Below are 19,805 nucleotides of genomic sequence, written 5' to 3' on the forward strand. Positions count from 1 at the left end.
AAAGTGTTTCTGGCCAGTCACTGTTTAGGGCTACATCAAGAGGAAACAAAACGTAGAGATAGAACGTGAAACTACTTTGTTGTGTCAAGTTTCAAGAAGCTAGCACAAACCGTGTTGGATTTAGAGTTCCAAATACATCTATCAATATAGGAGAAAACAGAGTGAAACCTAAAAATTCAAACTGTTACTGGAAATGAACGCTTCAACATAGAAGAACGAAATTTGGGGAACCAAGTCGCCTTAGTGTACTGATCATTACCTGAAAGTATCATCCAGTTTGGGTGAAAAAATATTTGCTGAGATTTCTGGAGATTCGTAATTTTGGGAAGCTTGGCATCCCCTTCCCATGAAAGTGTTTCTCGCCAGTCACTGCTTAGGGCTACATCAAGAGGAAACAAAACGTAGAGATAGAACGTGAAACTACTTTGTTGTGTCAAGTTTCAAGAAGCTAGCACAAACCGTGTTGGATTTAGAGTTCCAAATACATCTATCAATATAGGAGAAAACAGAGTGAAACCTAAAAATTCAAACTGTTACTGGAAATGAACGCTTCAACATAGAAGAACGAAATTTGGGGAACCAAGTCGCCTTAGTGTACTGATCATTACCTGAAAGTATCATCCAGTTTGGGTGAAAAAATATTTGCTGAGATTTCTGGAGATTCGTAATTTTGGGAAGCTTGGCAACCCCTTCCCATGAAAGTGTTTCTCGCCAGTCACTGCTTAGGGCTACATCAAGAGGAAACAAAACGTAGAGATAGAACGTGAAACTACTTTGTTGTGTCAAGTTTCAAGAAGCTAGCACAAACCGTGTTGGATTTAGAGTTCCAAATACATCTATCAATATAGGAGAAAACAGAGTGAAACCTAAAAATTCAAACTGTTACTGGAAATGAACGCTTCAACATAGAAGAACGAAATTTGGGGAACCAAGTCGCCTTAGTGTACTGATCATTACCTGAAAGTATCATCCAGTTTGGGTGAAAAAATATTTGCTGAGATTTCTGGAGATTCGTAATTTTGGGAAGCTTGGCAACCCCGTTCCATGAAAGGGTTTCTCGCCAGTCACTGCTTAGGGCTACATCAAGAGGAAACAAAACGTAGAGATAGAACGTGAAACTACTTTGTTGTGTCAAGTTTCAAGAAGCTAGCACAAACCGTGTTGGATTTAGAGTTCCAAATACATCTATCAATATAGGAGAAAACAGAGTGAAACCTAAAAATTCAAACTGTTACTGGAAATGAACGCTTCAACATAGAAGAACGAAATTTGGGGAACCAAGTCGCCTTAGTGTACTGATCATTACCTGAAAGTATCATCCAGTTTGGGTGAAAAAATATTTGCTGAGATTTCTGGAGATTCGTAATTTTGGGAAGCTTGGCAACCCCGTTCCATGAAAGGGTTTCTCGCCAGTCACTGCTTAGGGCTACATCAAGAGGAAACAAAACGTAGAGATAGAACGTGAAACTACTTTGTTGTGTCAAGTTTCAAGAAGCTAGCACAAACCGTGTTGGATTTAGAGTTCCAAATACATCTATCAATATAGGAGAAAACAGAGTGAAACCTAAAAATTCAAACTGTTACTGGAAATGAACGCTTCAACATAGAAGAACGAAATTTGGGGAACCAAGTCGCCTTAGTGTACTGATCATTACCTGAAAGTATCATCCAGTTTGGGTGAAAAAATATTTGCTGAGATTTCTGGAGATTCGTAATTTTGGGAAGCTTGGCAACCCCGTTCCATGAAAGGGTTTCTCGCCAGTCACTGCTTAGGGCTACATCAAGAGGAAACAAAACGTAGAGATAGAACGTGAAACTACTTTGTTGTGTCAAGTTTCAAGAAGCTACCACAAACCGTGTTGGATTTAGAGTTCCAAATACATCTATCAATATAGGAGAAAACAGAGTGAAACCTACAAATACAAACTGTTACTGGAAATGAACGCTTCAACATAAAAGAACGAAATTTGGGGAACCAAGTCGCCTTAGTGTACTGATCATTACCTGAAAGTATCATCCAGTTTGGGTGAAAAAATATTTGCTGAGATTTCTGGAGATTCGTCATTTTGGGAAGCTTGGCAACCCCTTCCAATGAAAGTGTTTCTCGCCAGTCACTGCTTAGGGCTACATCAAGAGGAAACAAAACGTAGAGATAGAACGTGAAACTACTTTGTTGTGTCAAGTTTCAAGAAGCTAGCACAAACCGTGTTGGATTTAGAGTTCCAAATACATCTATCAATATAGGAGAAAACAGAGTGAAACTTAAAAATTCAAACTGTTACTGGAAATGAACGCTTCAACATAGAAGAACGAAATTTGGGGAACCAAGTCGCCTTAGTGTACTGATCATTACCTGAAAGTATCATCCAGTTTGGGTGAAAAAATATTTGCTGAGATTTCTGGAGATTCGTAATTTTGGGAAGCTTGGCAACCCCTTCCCATGAAAGTGTTTCTCGCCAGTCACTGCTTAGGGCTACATCAAGAGGAAACAAAACGTAGAGATAGAACGTGAAACTACTTTGTTGTGTCAAGTTTCAAGAAGCTAGCACAAACCGTGTTGGATTTAGAGTTCCAAATACATCTATCAATATAGGAGAAAACAGAGTGAAACCTAAAAATTCAAACTGTTACTGGAAATGAACGCTTCAACATAGAAGAACGAAATTTGGGGAACCAAGTCGCCTTAGTGTACTGATCATTACCTGAAAGTATCATCCAGTTTGGGTGAAAAAATATTTGCTGAGATTTCTGGAGATTCGTAATTTTGGGAAGCTTGGCAACCCCTTCCGATGAAAGTGTTTCTCGCCAGTCACTGCTTAGGGCTACAACAAGAGGAAACAAAACATAGAGATAGAACGTGAAACTACTTTGTTGTGTCAAGTTTCAAGAAGCTAGCACAAACCGTGTTGGATTTAGAGTTCCAAATACATCTATCTATATAGGAGAAAACAGAGTGAAACCTAAAAATTCAAACTGTTACTGGAAATGAACGCTTCAACATAGAAGAACGAAATTTGGGGAACCAAGTCGCCTTAGTGTACTGATCATTACCTGAAAGTATCATCCAGTTTGGGTGAAAAAATATTTGCTGAGATTTCTGGAGATTCGTAATTTTGGGAAGCTTGGCAACCCCTTCCCATGAAAGTGTTTCTCGCCAGTCACTGCTTAGGGCTACATCAAGAGGAAACAAAACGTAGAGATAGAACGTGAAACAACTTTGTTGTGTCAAGTTTCAAGAAGCTAGCACAAACCGTGTTGGATTTAGAGTTCCAAATACATCTATCTATATAGGAGAAAACAGAGTGAAACCTAAAAATTCAAACTGTTACTGGAAATGAACGCTTCAACATAGAAGAACGAAATATGGGGAACCAACTTACCTTAGTGTACTGATCATTACCTGAAAGTATCATCCAGTTTGGGTGAAAAATTATTTGCTGAGATTTCTGGAGATTCGTAATTTTTGGAAGCTTGGCAATCCCTTCCCATGAAAGTGTTTCTCGCCAGTCACTGCTTAGGGCTACATCAAGAGGAAACAAAACGTAGAGATAGAACGTGAAACTACTTTGTTGTGTCAAGTTTCAAGAAGCTAGCACAAACCGTGTTGGATTTAGAGTTCCAAATACATCTATCAATATAGGAGAAAACAGAGTGAAACCTAAAAATTCAAACTGTTACTGGAAATGAACGCTTCAACATAGAAGAACGAAATTTGGGGAACCAAGTCGCCTTAGTGTACTGATCATTACCTGAAAGTATCATCCAGTTTGAGTGAAAAAATATTTGCTGAGATTTCTGGAGATTCGTAATTTTGGGAAGCTTGGCAACCCCTTCCCATGAAAGTGTTTCTCGCCAGTCACTGCTTAGGGCTACATCAAGAGGAAACAAAACGTAGAGATAGAACGTGAAACTACGTTGTTGTATCAAGTTTCAAGAAGCTAGCACAAACCGTGTTGGATTTAGAGTTCCAAATACATCTATCAATATAGGAGAAAACAGAGTGAAACCTACAAATTCAAACTGTTACTGGAAATGAACGCTTCAAATAGAAGAACGAAATTTGGGGAACCAAGTCGCCTTAGTGTACTGATCATTACCTGAGAGTATCATCCAGTTTGGGTGAAAAAATATTTGCTGAGATTTCTGCAGATTCGTAATTTTTGGAAGCTTGGCAACTCCTTCCCATGAAAGTGTTTCTCGCCAGTCACTGCTTAGGGCTACATCAAGAGGAAACAAAACGTAGAGATAGAACGTGAAACTACTTTGTTGTGTCAAGTTTCAAGAAGCTAGCACAAACCGTGTTGGATTTAGAGTTCCAAATACATCTATCAATATAGGAGAAAAAAGAGTGAAACCTAAAAATTCAAACTGTTACTGGAAATGAACGCTTCAACATAGAAGAACGAAATTTGGGGAACCAAGTCGCCTTAGTGTACTGATCATTACCTGAAAGTATCATCCAGTTTGGGTGAAAAAATATTTGCTGAGATTTCTGGAGATTCGTAATTTTGGGAAGCTTGGCAACCCCGTTCCATGAAAGGGTTTCTCGCCAGTCACTGCTTAGGGCTACATCAAGAGGAAACAAAACGTAGAGATAGAACCTGAAACTACTTTGTTGTGTCAAGTTTCAGGAAGCTAGAACAAACCGTGTTGGATTTAGAGTTCCAAATACATCTATCAATATAGGAGAAAACAGAGTGAAACCTAAAAATTCAAACTGATACTGGAAATGAACGCTTCAACATAGAAGAACGAAATTTGGGGAACCAAGTCGCCTTAGTGTACTGATCATTACCTGAAAGTATCATCCAGTTTGGGTGAAAAAATATTTGCTGAGATTTCTGGAGATTCGTAATTTTGGGAAGCTTGGCAACCCCTTCCCATGAAAGTGTTTCTGGCCAGTCACTGTTTAGGGCTACATCAAGAGGAAACAAAACGTAGAGATAGAACGTGAAACTACTTTGTTGTGTCAAGTTTCAAGAAGCTAGCACAAACCGTGTTGGATTTAGAGTTCCAAATACATCTATCAATATAGGAGAAAACAGAGTGAAACCTAAAAATTCAAACTGTTACTGGAAATGAACGCTTCAACATAGAAGAACGAAATTTGGGGAACCAAGTCGCCTTAGTGTACTGATCATTACCTGAAAGTATCATCCAGTTTGGGTGAAAAAATATTTGCTGAGATTTCTGGAGATTCGTAATTTTGGGAAGCTTGGCATCCCCTTCCCATGAAAGTGTTTCTCGCCAGTCACTGCTTAGGGCTACATCAAGAGGAAACAAAACGTAGAGATAGAACGTGAAACTACTTTGTTGTGTCAAGTTTCAAGAAGCTAGCACAAACCGTGTTGGATTTAGAGTTCCAAATACATCTATCAATATAGGAGAAAACAGAGTGAAACCTAAAAATTCAAACTGTTACTGGAAATGAACGCTTCAACATAGAAGAACGAAATTTGGGGAACCAAGTCGCCTTAGTGTACTGATCATTACCTGAAAGTATCATCCAGTTTGGGTGAAAAAATATTTGCTGAGATTTCTGGAGATTCGTAATTTTGGGAAGCTTGGCAACCCCTTCCCATGAAAGTGTTTCTCGCCAGTCACTGCTTAGGGCTACATCAAGAGGAAACAAAACGTAGAGATAGAACGTGAAACAACTTTGTTGTGTCAAGTTTCAAGAAGCTAGCACAAACCGTGTTGGATTTAGAGTTCCAAATACATCTATCTATATAGGAGAAAACAGAGTGAAACCTAAAAATTCAAACTGTTACTGGAAATGAACGCTTCAACATAGAAGAACGAAATTTGGGGAACCAAGTCGCCTTAGTGTACTGATCATTACCTGAAAGTATCATCCAGTTTGGTTGAAAAAATATTTGCTGAGATTTCTGGAGATTCGTAATTTTGGGAAGCTTGGCAACCCCTTCCCATGAAAGTGTTTCTCGCCAGTCACTGCTTAGGGCTACATCAAGAGGAAACAAAACGTAGAGATAGAACGTGAAACTACTTTGTTGTGTCAAGTTTCAAGAAGCTAGCACAAACCGTGTTGGATTTAGAGTTCCAAATACATCTATCAATATAGGAGAAAACAGAGTGAAACCTAAAAATTCAAACTGTCACTGGAAATGAACGCTTCAACATAAAAGAACGAAATTTGGGGAACCAAGTCGCCTTAGTGTACTGATCATTACCTGAGAGTATCATCCAGTTTGGGTGAAAAAATATTTGCTGAGATTTCTGGAGATTCGTAATTTTTGGAAGCTTGGCAACCCCTTCCCATGAAAGTGTTTCTCGCCAGTCACTGCTTAGGGCTACATCAAGAGGAAACAAAACGTAGAGATAGAACGTGAAACTACTTTGTTGTGTCAAGTTTCAAGAAGCTAGCACAAACCGTGTTGGATTTAGAGTTCCAAATACATCTATCAATATAGGAGAAAACAGAGTGAAACCTAAAAATTCAAACTGTTACTGGAAATGAACGCTTCAACATAGAAGAACGAAATTTGGGGAACCAAGTCGCCTTAGTGTACTGATCATTACCTGAAAGTATCATCCAGTTTGGGTGAAAAAATATTTGCTGAGATTTCTGGAGATTCGTAATTTTGGGAAGCTTGGCAACCCCGTTCCATGAAAGGGTTTCTCGCCAGTCACTGCTTAGGGCTACATCAAGAGGAAACAAAACGTAGAGATAGAACGTGAAACTACTTTGTTGTGTCAAGTTTCAAGAAGCTACCACAAACCGTGTTGGATTTAGAGTTCCAAATACATCTATCAATATAGGAGAAAACAGAGTGAAACCTACAAATTCAAACTGTTACTGGAAATGAACGCTTCAACATAGAAGAACGAAATTTGGGGAACCAAGTCGCCTTAGTGTACTGATCATTACCTGAAAGTATCATCCAGTTTGGGTGAAAAAATATTTGCTGAGATTTCTGGAGATTCGTAATTTTGGGAAGCTTGGCAACCCCTTCCCATGAAAGTGTTTCTCGCCAGTCACTGCTTAGGGCTACATCAAGAGGAAACAAAACGTAGAGATAGAACGTGAAACTACTTTGTTGTGTCAAGTTTCAAGAAGCTAGCACAAACCGTGTTGGATTTAGAGTTCCAAATACATCTATCAATATAGGAGAAAACAGAGTGAAACCTAAAAATTCAAACTGTTACTGGAAATGAACGCTTCAACATAGAAGAACGAAATTTGGGGAACCAAGTCGCCTTAGTGTACTGATCATTACCTGAGTGTATCATCCAGTTTGGGTGAAAAAATATTTGCTGAGATTTCTGGAGATTCGTAATTTTGGAAGCTTGGCAACCCCTTCCCATGAAAGTGTTTCTCGCCAGTCACTGCTTAGGGCTACATCCAGAGGAAACAAAACGTAGAGATAGAACGTGAAACTACTTTGTTGTGTCAACTTTCAAGAAGCTAGCACAAACCGTGTTGGATTCAGAGTTCCAAATACATCTATCAATATAGGAGAAAACAGAGTGAAACCTAAAAATTCAAACTGTTACTGGAAATGAACGCTTCAACATAGAAGAACGAAATTAGGGGAACCAAGTCGCCTTAGTGTACTGATCATTACCTGAAAGTATCATCCAGTTTGGGTGAAAAAATATTTGCTGAGATTTCTGGAGATTCGTAATTTTGGGAAGCTTGGCAACCCCTTCCGATGAAAGTGTTTCTCGCCAGTCACTGCTTAGGGCTACAACAAGAGGAAACAAAACGTAGAGATAGAACGTGAAACTACTTTGTTGTGTCAAGTTTCAAGAAGCTAGCACAAACCGTGTTGGATTTAGAGTTCCAAATACATCTATCTATATAGGAGAAAACAGAGTGAAACCTAAAAATTCAAACTGTTACTGGAAATGAACGCTTCAACATAGAAGAACGAAATTTGGGGAACCAAGTCGCCTTAGTGTACTGATCATTACCTGAAAGTATCATCCAGTTTGGGTGAAAAAATATTTGCTGAGATTTCTGGAGATTCGTAATTTTGGGAATCTTGGCAACCCCGTTCCATGAAAGTGTTTCTCGCCAGTCACTGCTTAGGGCTACATCAAGAGGAAACAAAACGTAGAGATAGAACGTGAAACAACTTTGTTGTGTCAAGTTTCAAGAAGCTAGCACAAACCGTGTTGGATTTAGAGTTCCAAATACATCTATCTATATAGGAGAAAACAGAGTGAAACCTAAAAATTCAAACTGTTACTGGAAATGAACGCTTCAACATAGAAGAACGAAATTTGGGGAACCAACTTACCTTAGTGTACTGATCATTACCTGAAAGTATCATCCAGTTTGGGTGAAAAATTATTTGCTGAGATTTCTGGAGATTCGTAATTTTTGGAAGCTTGGCAATCCCTTCCCATGAAAGTGTTTCTCGCCAGTCACTGCTTAGGGCTACATCAAGAGGAAACAAAACGTAGAGATAGAACGTGAAACTACTTTGTTGTGTCAAGTTTCAAGAAGCTAGCACAAACCGTGTTGGATTTAGAGTTCCAAATACATCTATCAATATAGGAGAAAACAGAGTGAAACCTAAAAATTCAAACTGTTACTGGAAATGAACGCTTCAACATAGAAGAACGAAATTTGGGGAACCAAGTCGCCTTAGTGTACTGATCATTACCTGAAAGTATCATCCAGTTTGGGTGAAAAAATATTTGCTGAGATTTCTGGAGATTCGTAATTTTGGGAAGCTTGGCAACCCCGTTCCATGAAAGGGTTTCTCGCCAGTCACTGCTTAGGGCTACATCAAGAGGAAACAAAACGTAGAGATAGAACGTGAAACTACTTTGTTGTGTCAAGTTTCAAGAAGCTACCACAAACCGTGTTGGATTTAGAGTTCCAAATACATCTATCAATATAGGAGAAAACAGAGTGAAACCTACAAATTCAAACTGTTACTGGAAATGAACGCTTCAACATAGAAGAACGAAATTTGGGGAACCAAGTCGCCTTAGTGTCCTGATCATTACCTGAAAGTATCATCCAGTTTGGGTGAAAAAATATTTGCTGAGATTTCTGGAGATTCGTAATTTTGGGAAGCTTGGCAACCCCTTCCCATGAAAGTGTTTCTCGCCAGTCACTGCTTAGGGCTACATCAAGAGGAAACAAAACGTAGAGATAGAACGTGAAACTACTTTGTTGTGTCAAGTTTCAAGAAGCTAGCACAAACCGTGTTGGATTTAGAGTTCCAAATACATCTATCAATATAGGAGAAAACAGAGTGAAACCTAAAAATTCAAACTGTTACTGGAAATGAACGCTTCAACATAGAAGAACGAAATTTGGGGAACCAAGTCGCCTTAGTGTACTGATCATTACCTGAGAGTATCATCCAGTTTGGGTGAAAAAATATTTGCTGAGATTTCTGGAGATTCGTAATTTTTGGAAGCTTGGCAACTCCTTCCCATGAAAGTGTTTCTCGCCAGTCACTGCTTAGGGCTACATCAAGAGGAAACAAAACGTAGAGATAGAACGTGAAACTACTTTGTTGTGTCAAGTTTCAAGAAGCTAGCACAAACCGTGTTGGATTTAGAGTTCCAAATACATCTATCAATATAGGAGAAAACAGAGTGAAACCTAAAAATTCAAACTGTTACTGGAAATGAACGCTTCAACATAGAAGAACAAAATTTGAAGAACCAAGTCGCCTTAGTGTACTGATCATTACCTGAAAGTATCATCCAGTTTGGGTGAAAAAATATTTGCTGAGATTTCTGGAGATTCGTAATTTTGGGAAGCTTGGCAACCCCATTCCATGAAAGGGTTTCTCGCCAGTCACTGCTTAGGGCTACATCAAGAGGAAACAAAACATAGAGATAGAACCTGAAACTACTTTGTTGTGTCAAGTTTCAAGAAGCTAGAACAAACCGTGTTGGATTTAGAGTTCCAAATACATCTATCAATATAGGAGAAAACAGAGTGAAACCTAAAAATTCAAACTGATACTGGAAATGAACGCTTCAACATAGAAGAACGAAATTTGGGGAACCAAGTCGCCTTAGTGTACTGATCATTACCTGAAAGTATCATCCAGTTTGGGTGAAAAAACGTTTGCTGAGATTTCTGGAGATTCGTAATTTTGGGAAGCTTGGCAACCCCTTCCCATGAAAGTGTTTCTCGCCAGTCACTGCTTAGGGCTACATCAAGAGGAAACAAAACGTAGAGATAGAACGTGAAACTACTTTGTTGTGTCAAGTTTCAAGAAGCTAGCACAAACCGTGTTGGATTTAGAGTTCCAAATACATCTATCAATATAGGAGAAAACAGAGTGAAACCTAAAAATTCAAACTTTTACTGGAAATGAACGCTTCAACATAGAAGAACAAAATTTGAAGAACCAAGTCGCCTTAGTGTACTGATCATTACCTGAAAGTATCATCCAGTTTGGGTGAAAAAATATTTGCTGAGATTTCTGGAGATTCGTAATTTTGGGAAGCTTGGCAACCCCATTCCATGAAAGGGTTTCTCGCCAGTCACTGCTTAGGGCTACATCAAGAGGAAACAAAACATAGAGATAGAACCTGAAACTACTTTGTTGTGTCAAGTTTCAAGAAGCTAGAACAAACCGTGTTGGATTTAGAGTTCCAAATACATCTATCAATATAGGAGAAAACAGAGTGAAACCTAAAAATTCAAACTGATACTGGAAATGAACGCTTCAACATAGAAGAACGAAATTTGGGGAACCAAGTCGCCTTAGTGTACTGATCATTACCTGAAAGTATCATCCAGTTTGGGTGAAAAAACGTTTGCTGAGATTTCTGGAGATTCGTAATTTTGGGAAGCTTGGCAACCCCTTCCCATGAAAGTGTTTCTCGCCAGTCACTGCTTAGGGCTACATCAAGAGGAAACAAAACGTAGAGATAGAACGTGAAACTACTTTGTTGTGTCAAGTTTCAAGAAGCTAGCACAAACCGTGTTGGATTTAGAGTTCCAAATACATCTATCAATATAGGAGAAAACAGAGTGAAACCTAAAAATTCAAACTGTTACTGGAAATGAACGCTTCAAAATAGAAGAACAAAATTTGGGGAACCAAGTCGCCTTAGTGTACTGATCATTACCTGAAAGTATCATCCAGTTTGGGTGAAAAAATATTTGCTGAGATTTCTGGAGATTCGTAATTTTGGGAAGCTTGGCAACCCCTTCCCATGAAAGTGTTTCTCGCCAGTCACTGCTTAGGGCTACATCAAGAGGAAACAAAACGTAGAGATAGAACGTGAAACAACTTTGTTGTGTCAAGTTTCAAGAAGCTAGCACAAACCGTGTTGGATTTAGAGTTCCAAATACATCTATCTATATAGGAGAAAACAGAGTGAAACCTAAAAATTCAAACTGTTACTGGAAATGAACGCTTCAACATAGAAGAACGAAATTTGGGGAACCAACTTACCTTAGTGTACTGATCATTACCTGAAAGTATCATCCAGTTTGGGTGAAAAATTATTTGCTGAGATTTCTGGAGATTCGTAATTTTTGGAAGCTTGGCAATCCCTTCCCATGAAAGTGTTTCTCGCCAGTCACTGCTTAGGGCTACATCAAGAGGAAACAAAACGTAGAGATAGAACGTGAAACTACTTTGTTGTGTCAAGTTTCAAGAAGCTAGCACAAACCGTGTTGGATTTAGAGTTCCAAATACATCTATCAATATAGGAGAAAACAGAGTGAAACCTAAAAATTCAAACTGTTACTGGAAATGAACGCTTCAACATAGAAGAACGAAATTTGGGGAACCAAGTCGCCTTAGTGTACTGATCATTACCTGAAAGTATCATCCAGTTTGGGTGAAAAAATATTTGCTGAGATTTCTGGAGATTCGTAATTTTGGGAAGCTTGGCAACCCCGTTCCATGAAAGGGTTTCTCGCCAGTCACTGCTTAGGGCTACATCAAGAGGAAACAAAACGTAGAGATAGAACGTGAAACTACTTTGTTGTGTCAAGTTTCAAGAAGCTACCACAAACCGTGTTGGATTTAGAGTTCCAAATACATCTATCAATATAGGAGAAAACAGAGTGAAACCTAAAAATTCAAACTGTTACTGGAAATGAACGCTTCAACATAGAAGAACGAAATTTGGGGAACCAAGTCGCCTTAGTGTCCTGATCATTACCTGAAAGTATCATCCAGTTTGGGTGAAAAAATATTTGCTGAGATTTCTGGAGATTCGTAATTTTGGGAAGCTTGGCAACCCCTTCCCATGAAAGTGTTTCTCGCCAGTCACTGCTTAGGGCTACATCAAGAGGAAACAAAACGTAGAGATAGAACGTGAAACTACTTTGTTGTGTCAAGTTTCAAGAAGCTAGCACAAACCGTGTTGGATTTAGAGTTCCAAATACATCTATCAATATAGGAGAAAACAGAGTGAAACCTAAAAATTCAAACTGTTACTGGAAATGAACGCTTCAACATAGAAGAACGAAATTTGGGGAACCAAGTCGCCTTAGTGTACTGATCATTACCTGAGAGTATCATCCAGTTTGGGTGAAAAAATATTTGCTGAGATTTCTGGAGATTCGTAATTTTTGGAAGCTTGGCAACTCCTTCCCATGAAAGTGTTTCTCGCCAGTCACTGCTTAGGGCTACATCAAGAGGAAACAAAACGTAGAGATAGAACGTGAAACTACTTTGTTGTGTCAAGTTTCAAGAAGCTAGCACAAACCGTGTTGGATTTAGAGTTCCAAATACATCTATCAATATAGGAGAAAACAGAGTGAAACCTAAAAATTCAAACTGTTACTGGAAATGAACGCTTCAACATAGAAGAACAAAATTTGAAGAACCAAGTCGCCTTAGTGTACTGATCATTACCTGAAAGTATCATCCAGTTTGGGTGAAAAAATATTTGCTGAGATTTCTGGAGATTCGTAATTTTGGGAAGCTTGGCAACCCCATTCCATGAAAGGGTTTCTCGCCAGTCACTGCTTAGGGCTACATCAAGAGGAAACAAAACATAGAGATAGAACCTGAAACTACTTTGTTGTGTCAAGTTTCAAGAAGCTAGAACAAACCGTGTTGGATTTAGAGTTCCAAATACATCTATCAATATAGGAGAAAACAGAGTGAAACCTAAAAATTCAAACTGATACTGGAAATGAACGCTTCAACATAGAAGAACGAAATTTGGGGAACCAAGTCGCCTTAGTGTACTGATCATTACCTGAAAGTATCATCCAGTTTGGGTGAAAAAACGTTTGCTGAGATTTCTGGAGATTCGTAATTTTGGGAAGCTTGGCAACCCCTTCCCATGAAAGTGTTTCTCGCCAGTCACTGCTTAGGGCTACATCAAGAGGAAACAAAACGCAGAGATAGAACGTGAAACTACTTTGTTGTGTCAAGTTTCAAGAAGCTAGCACAAACCGTGTTGGATTTAGAGTTCCAAATACATCTATCAATATAGGAGAAAACAGAGTGAAACCTAAAAATTCAAACTTTTACTGGAAATGAACGCTTCAACATAGAAGAACAAAATTTGAAGAACCAAGTCGCCTTAGTGTACTGATCATTACCTGAAAGTATCATCCAGTTTGGGTGAAAAAATATTTGCTGAGATTTCTGGAGATTCGTAATTTTGGGAAGCTTGGCAACCCCATTCCATGAAAGGGTTTCTCGCCAGTCACTGCTTAGGGCTACATCAAGAGGAAACAAAACATAGAGATAGAACCTGAAACTACTTTGTTGTGTCAAGTTTCAAGAAGCTAGAACAAACCGTGTTGGATTTAGAGTTCCAAATACATCTATCAATATAGGAGAAAACAGAGTGAAACCTAAAAATTCAAACTGATACTGGAAATGAACGCTTCAACATAGAAGAACGAAATTTGGGGAACCAAGTCGCCTTAGTGTACTGATCATTACCTGAAAGTATCATCCAGTTTGGGTGAAAAAACGTTTGCTGAGATTTCTGGAGATTCGTAATTTTGGGAAGCTTGGCAACCCCTTCCCATGAAAGTGTTTCTCGCCAGTCACTGCTTAGGGCTACATCAAGAGGAAACAAAACGTAGAGATAGAACGTGAAACTACTTTGTTGTGTCAAGTTTCAAGAAGCTAGCACAAACCGTGTTGGATTTAGAGTTCCAAATACATCTATCAATATAGGAGAAAACAGAGTGAAACCTAAAAATTCAAACTGTTACTGGAAATGAACGCTTCAAAATAGAAGAACAAAATTTGGGGAACCAAGTCGCCTTAGTGTACTGATCATTACCTGAAAGTATCATCCAGTTTGGGTGAAAAAATATTTGCTGAGATTTCTGGAGATTCGTAATTTTGGGAAGCTTGGCAACCCCTTCCCATGAAAGTGTTTCTCGCCAGTCACTGCTTAGGGCTACATCAAGAGGAAACAAAACGTAGAGATAGAACGTGAAACTACTTTGTTGTGTCAAGTTTCAAGAAGCTAGCACAAACCGTGTTGGATTTAGAGTTCCAAATACATCTATCAATATAGGAGAAAACAGAGTGAAACCTAAAAATTCAAACTGTTACTGGAAATGAACGCTTCAACATAGAAGAACAAAATTTGAAGAACCAAGTCGCCTTAGTGTACTGATCATTACCTGAAAGTATCATCCAGTTTGGGTGAAAAAATATTTGCTGAGATTTCTGGAGATTCGTAATTTTGGGAAGCTTGGCAACCCCATTCCATGAAAGGGTTTCTCGCCAGTCACTGCTTAGGGCTACATCAAGAGGAAACAAAACATAGAGATAGAACCTGAAACTACTTTGTTGTGTCAAGTTTCAAGAAGCTAGAACAAACCGTGTTGGATTTAGAGTTCCAAATACATCTATCAATATAGGAGAAAACAGAGTGAAACCTAAAAATTCAAACTGATACTGGAAATGAACGCTTCAACATAGAAGAACGAAATTTGGGGAACCAAGTCGCCTTAGTGTACTGATCATTACCTGAAAGTATCATCCAGTTTGGGTGAAAAAACGTTTGCTGAGATTTCTGGAGATTCGTAATTTTGGGAAGCTTGGCAACCCCTTCCCATGAAAGTGTTTCTCGCCAGTCACTGCTTAGGGCTACATCAAGAGGAAACAAAACGTAGAGATAGAACGTGAAACTACTTTGTTGTGTCAAGTTTCAAGAAGCTAGCACAAACCGTGTTGGATTTAGAGTTCCAAATACATCTATCAATATAGGAGAAAACAGAGTGAAACCTAAAAATTCAAACTTTTACTGGAAATGAACGCTTCAACATAGAAGAACAAAATTTGAAGAACCAAGTCGCCTTAGTGTACTGATCATTACCTGAAAGTATCATCCAGTTTGGGTGAAAAAATATTTGCTGAGATTTCTGGAGATTCGTAATTTTGGGAAGCTTGGCAACCCCATTCCATGAAAGGGTTTCTCGCCAGTCACTGCTTAGGGCTACATCAAGAGGAAACAAAACATAGAGATAGAACCTGAAACTACTTTGTTGTGTCAAGTTTCAAGAAGCTAGAACAAACCGTGTTGGATTTAGAGTTCCAAATACATCTATCAATATAGGAGAAAACAGAGTGAAACCTAAAAATTCAAACTGATACTGGAAATGAACGCTTCAACATAGAAGAACGAAATTTGGGGAACCAAGTCGCCTTAGTGTACTGATCATTACCTGAAAGTATCATCCAGTTTGGGTGAAAAAACGTTTGCTGAGATTTCTGGAGATTCGTAATTTTGGGAAGCTTGGCAACCCCTTCCCATGAAAGTGTTTCTCGCCAGTCACTGCTTAGGGCTACATCAAGAGGAAACAAAACGTAGAGATAGAACGTGAAACTACTTTGTTGTGTCAAGTTTCAAGAAGCTAGCACAAACTGTGTTGGATTTAGAGTTCCAAATACATCTATCAATATAGGAGAAAACAGAGTGAAACCTAAAAATTCAAACTGTTACTGGAAATGAACGCTTCAAAATAGAAGAACAAAATTTGGGGAACCAAGTCGCCTTAGTGTACTGATCATTACCTGAAAGTATCATCCAGTTTGGGTGAAAAAATATTTGCTGAGATTTCTGGAGATTCGTAATTTTGGGAAGCTTGGCAACCCCTTCCCATGAAAGTGTTTCTCGCCAGTCACTGCTTAGGGCTACATCAAGAGGAAACAAAACGTAGAGATAGAACGTGAAACTACTTTGTTGTGTCAAGTTTCAAGAAGCTAGCACAAACCGTGTTGGATTTAGAGTTCCAAATACATCTATCAATATAGGAGAAAACAGAGTGAAACCTAAAAATTCAAACTGTTACTGGAAATGAACGCTTCAACATAGAAGAACGAAATTTGGGGAACCAAGTCGCCTTAGTGTACTGATCATTACCTGAAAGTATCATCCAGTTTGGGTGAAAAAATATTTGCTGAGATTTCTGGAGATTCGTAATTTTAGGAAGCTTGGCAACCCCTTCCCATGAAAGTGTTTCTCGCCAGTCACTGCTTAGGGCTTCATCAAGAGGAAACAAAACGTAGAGATAGAATGTGAAACTACTTTGTTGTGTCAAGTTTCAAGAAGCTAGCACAAACCGTGTTGGATTTAGAGTTCCAAATACATCTATCAATATAGGAGAAAACAGAGTGAAACCTAAAAATTCAAACTGTTACTGGAAATGAACGCTTCAATATAGAAGAACGAAATTTGGGGAACCAAGTCGCCTTAGTGTACTGATCATTACCTGAAAGTATCATCCAGTTTGGGTGAAAAAATATTTGCTGAGATTTCTGGAGATTCGTAATTTTGGGAAGCTTGGCAACCCCTTCCCATGAAAGTGTTTCTCGCCAGTCACTGTTTAGGGCTACATCAAGAGGAAACAACAAAACGTAGAGATAGAACGTGAAACTACTTTGTTGTGTCAACTTTCAAGAAGCTAGCACAAACCGTGTTGGATTCAGAGTTCCAAATACATCTATCAATATAGGAGAAAACAGAGTGAAACCTACAAATTCAAACTGTTACTGGAAATGAACGCTTCAACATAGAAGAACGAAATTTGGGTAACCAAGTCGCCTTAGTGTACTGATCATTACCTGAAAGTATCATCCAGTTTGGGTGAAAAAATATTTGCTGAGATTTCTGGAGATTCGTAATTTTGGGAAGCTTGGCAACCCCTTCCCATGAAAGTGTTTCTGGCCAGTCACTGTTTAGGGCTACATCAAGAGGAAACAAAACGTAGAGATAGAACGTGAAACTACTTTGTTGTGTCAAGTTTCAAGAAGCTAGCACAAACCGTGTTGGATTTAGAGTTCCAAATACATCTATCAATATAGGAGAAAACAGAGTGAAACCTAAAAATTCAAACTGTTACTGGAAATGAACGCTTCAACATAGAAGAACGAAATTTGGGGAACCAAGTCGCCTTAGTGTACTGATCATTACCTGAAAGTATCATCCAGTTTGGGTGAAAAAATATTTGCTGAGATCTCTGGAGATTCGTAATTTTGGGAAGCTTGGCAACCCCTTCCCATGAAAGTGTTTCTCGCCAGTCACTGCTTAGGGCTACATCAAGAGGAAACAAAACGTAGAGATAGAACGTGAAACTACTTTGTTGTGTCAAGTTTCAAGAAGCTAGCACAAACCGTGTTGGATTTAGAGTTCCAAATACATCTATCTATATAGGAGAAAACAGAGTGAAACCTAAAAATTCAAACTGTTACTGGAAATGAACGCTTCAACATAGAAGAACGAAATTTGGGGAACCAAGTCGCCTTAGTGTACTGATCATTACCTGAAAGTATCATCCAGTTTGGTTGAAAAAATATTTGCTGAGATTTCTGGAGATTCGTAATTTTGGGAAACTTGGCAACCCCTTCCCATGAAAGTGTTTCTCGCCAGTCACTGCTTAGGGCTACATCAAGAGGAAACAAAACGTAGAGATAGAACGTGAAACTACTTTGTTGTGTCAAGTTTCAAGAAGCTAGCACAAACCGTGTTGTATTTAGAGTTCCAAATACATCTATCAATATAGGAGAAAATAGAGTGAAACCTAAAAATTCAAACTGTTACTGGAAATGAACGCTTCAACATCGAAGAACGAAATTTGGGGAACCAAGTCGCCTTAGTGTACTGATCATTACCTGAAAGTATCTTCCAGTTTGGGTGAAAAAATATTTGCTGAGAGTTCTGGAGATTCTTAATTTTGTGAAGCTTGGCAACCCCTTCCCATGAAAGTGTTTCTTGCCAGTCACTGTTTAGGGCTACATCAAGAGGAAACAAAACGTAGAGATAGAACGTGAAACTACTTTGTTGTGTCAAGTTTCAAGAAGCTAGCACAAACCGTGTTGGATTTAGAGTTCCAAATACATCTATCAATATAGGAGAAAACAGAGTGAAACCTAAAAATTCAAACTGTTACTGGAAATGAACGCTTCAACATAGAAGAACGAAATTTGGGGAACCAAGTCGCCTTAGTGTACTGATCATTACCTGAGAGTATCATCGAGTTTGGGTGAAAAAATATTTGCTGAGATTTCTGGAGATTCGTAATTTTGGAAGCTTGGCAACCCCTTCCCATGAAAGTGTTTCTCGCCAGTCACTGCTTAGGGCTACATCCAGAGGAAACAAAACGTAGAGATAGAACGTGAAACTACTTTGTTGTGTCAACTTTCAAGAAGCTAGCACAAACCGTGTTGGATTTAGAGTTCCAAATACATCTATCAATATAGGAGAAAACAGAGTGAAACCTAAAAATTCAAACTGTTACTGGAAATGAACGCTTCAACATAGAAGAACGAAATTTGGGGAACCAAGTCGCCTTAGTGTACTGATCATTACCTGAAAGTATCATCCAGTTTGGGTGAAAAAATATTTGCTGAGATTTCTGGAGATTCGTAATTTTGGGAAGCTTGGCAACCCCTTCCCATGAAAGTGTTTCTGGCCAGTCACTGCTTAGGGCTACATCAAGAGGAAACAAAACGTAGAGATAGAACGTGAAACTACTTTGTTGTGTCAAGTTTCAAGAAGCTAGAACAAACCGTGTTGGATTTAGAGTTCCAAATACATCTATCAATATAGGAGAAAACAGAGTGAAACCTAAAAATTCAAACTGATACTGGAAATGAACGCTTCAACATAGAAGAACGAAATTTGGGGAACCAAGTCGCCTTAGTGTACTGATCATTACCTGAAAGTATCATCCAGTTTGGGTGAAAAAATATTTGCTGAGATTTCTGGAGATTCGTAATTTTGGGAAGCTTGGCAACCCCTTCCCATGAAAGTGTTTCTCGCCAGTCACTGCTTAGGGCTACATCAAGAGGAAACAAAACGTAGAGATAGAACGTGAAACTACTTTGTTGTGTCAAGTTTCAAGAAGCTAGCACAAACTGTGTTGGATTTAGAGTTCCAAATACATCTATCAATATAGGAGAAAACAGAGTGAAACCTAAAAATTCAAACTGTTACTGGAAATGAACGCTTCAAAATAGAAGAACAAAATTTGGGGAACCAAGTCACCTTAGTGTACTGATCATTACCTGAAAGTATCATCCAGTTTGGGTGAAAAAATATTTGCTGAGATTTATGGAGATTCGTAATTTTGGGAAGCTTGGCAACCCCTTCCCATGAAAGTGTTTCTCGCCAGTCACTGCTTAGGGCTACATCAAGAGGAAACAAAACGTAGAGATAGAACGTGAAACTACTTTGTTGTGTCAAGTTTCAAGAAGCTAGCACAAACCGTGTTGGATTTAGAGTTCCAAATACATCTATCAATATAGGAGAAAACAGAGTGAAACCTAAAAATTCAAACTGTTACTGGAAATGAACGCTTCAACATAGAAGAACGAAATTTGGGGAACCAAGTCGCCTTAGTGTACTGATCATTACCT

This window comes from Spermophilus citellus (assembly GCF_964194105.1).
Source record: "Spermophilus citellus genome assembly, chromosome: 2".
NCBI classification, from domain to species: Eukaryota; Metazoa; Chordata; class Mammalia; order Rodentia; family Sciuridae; genus Spermophilus; species Spermophilus citellus.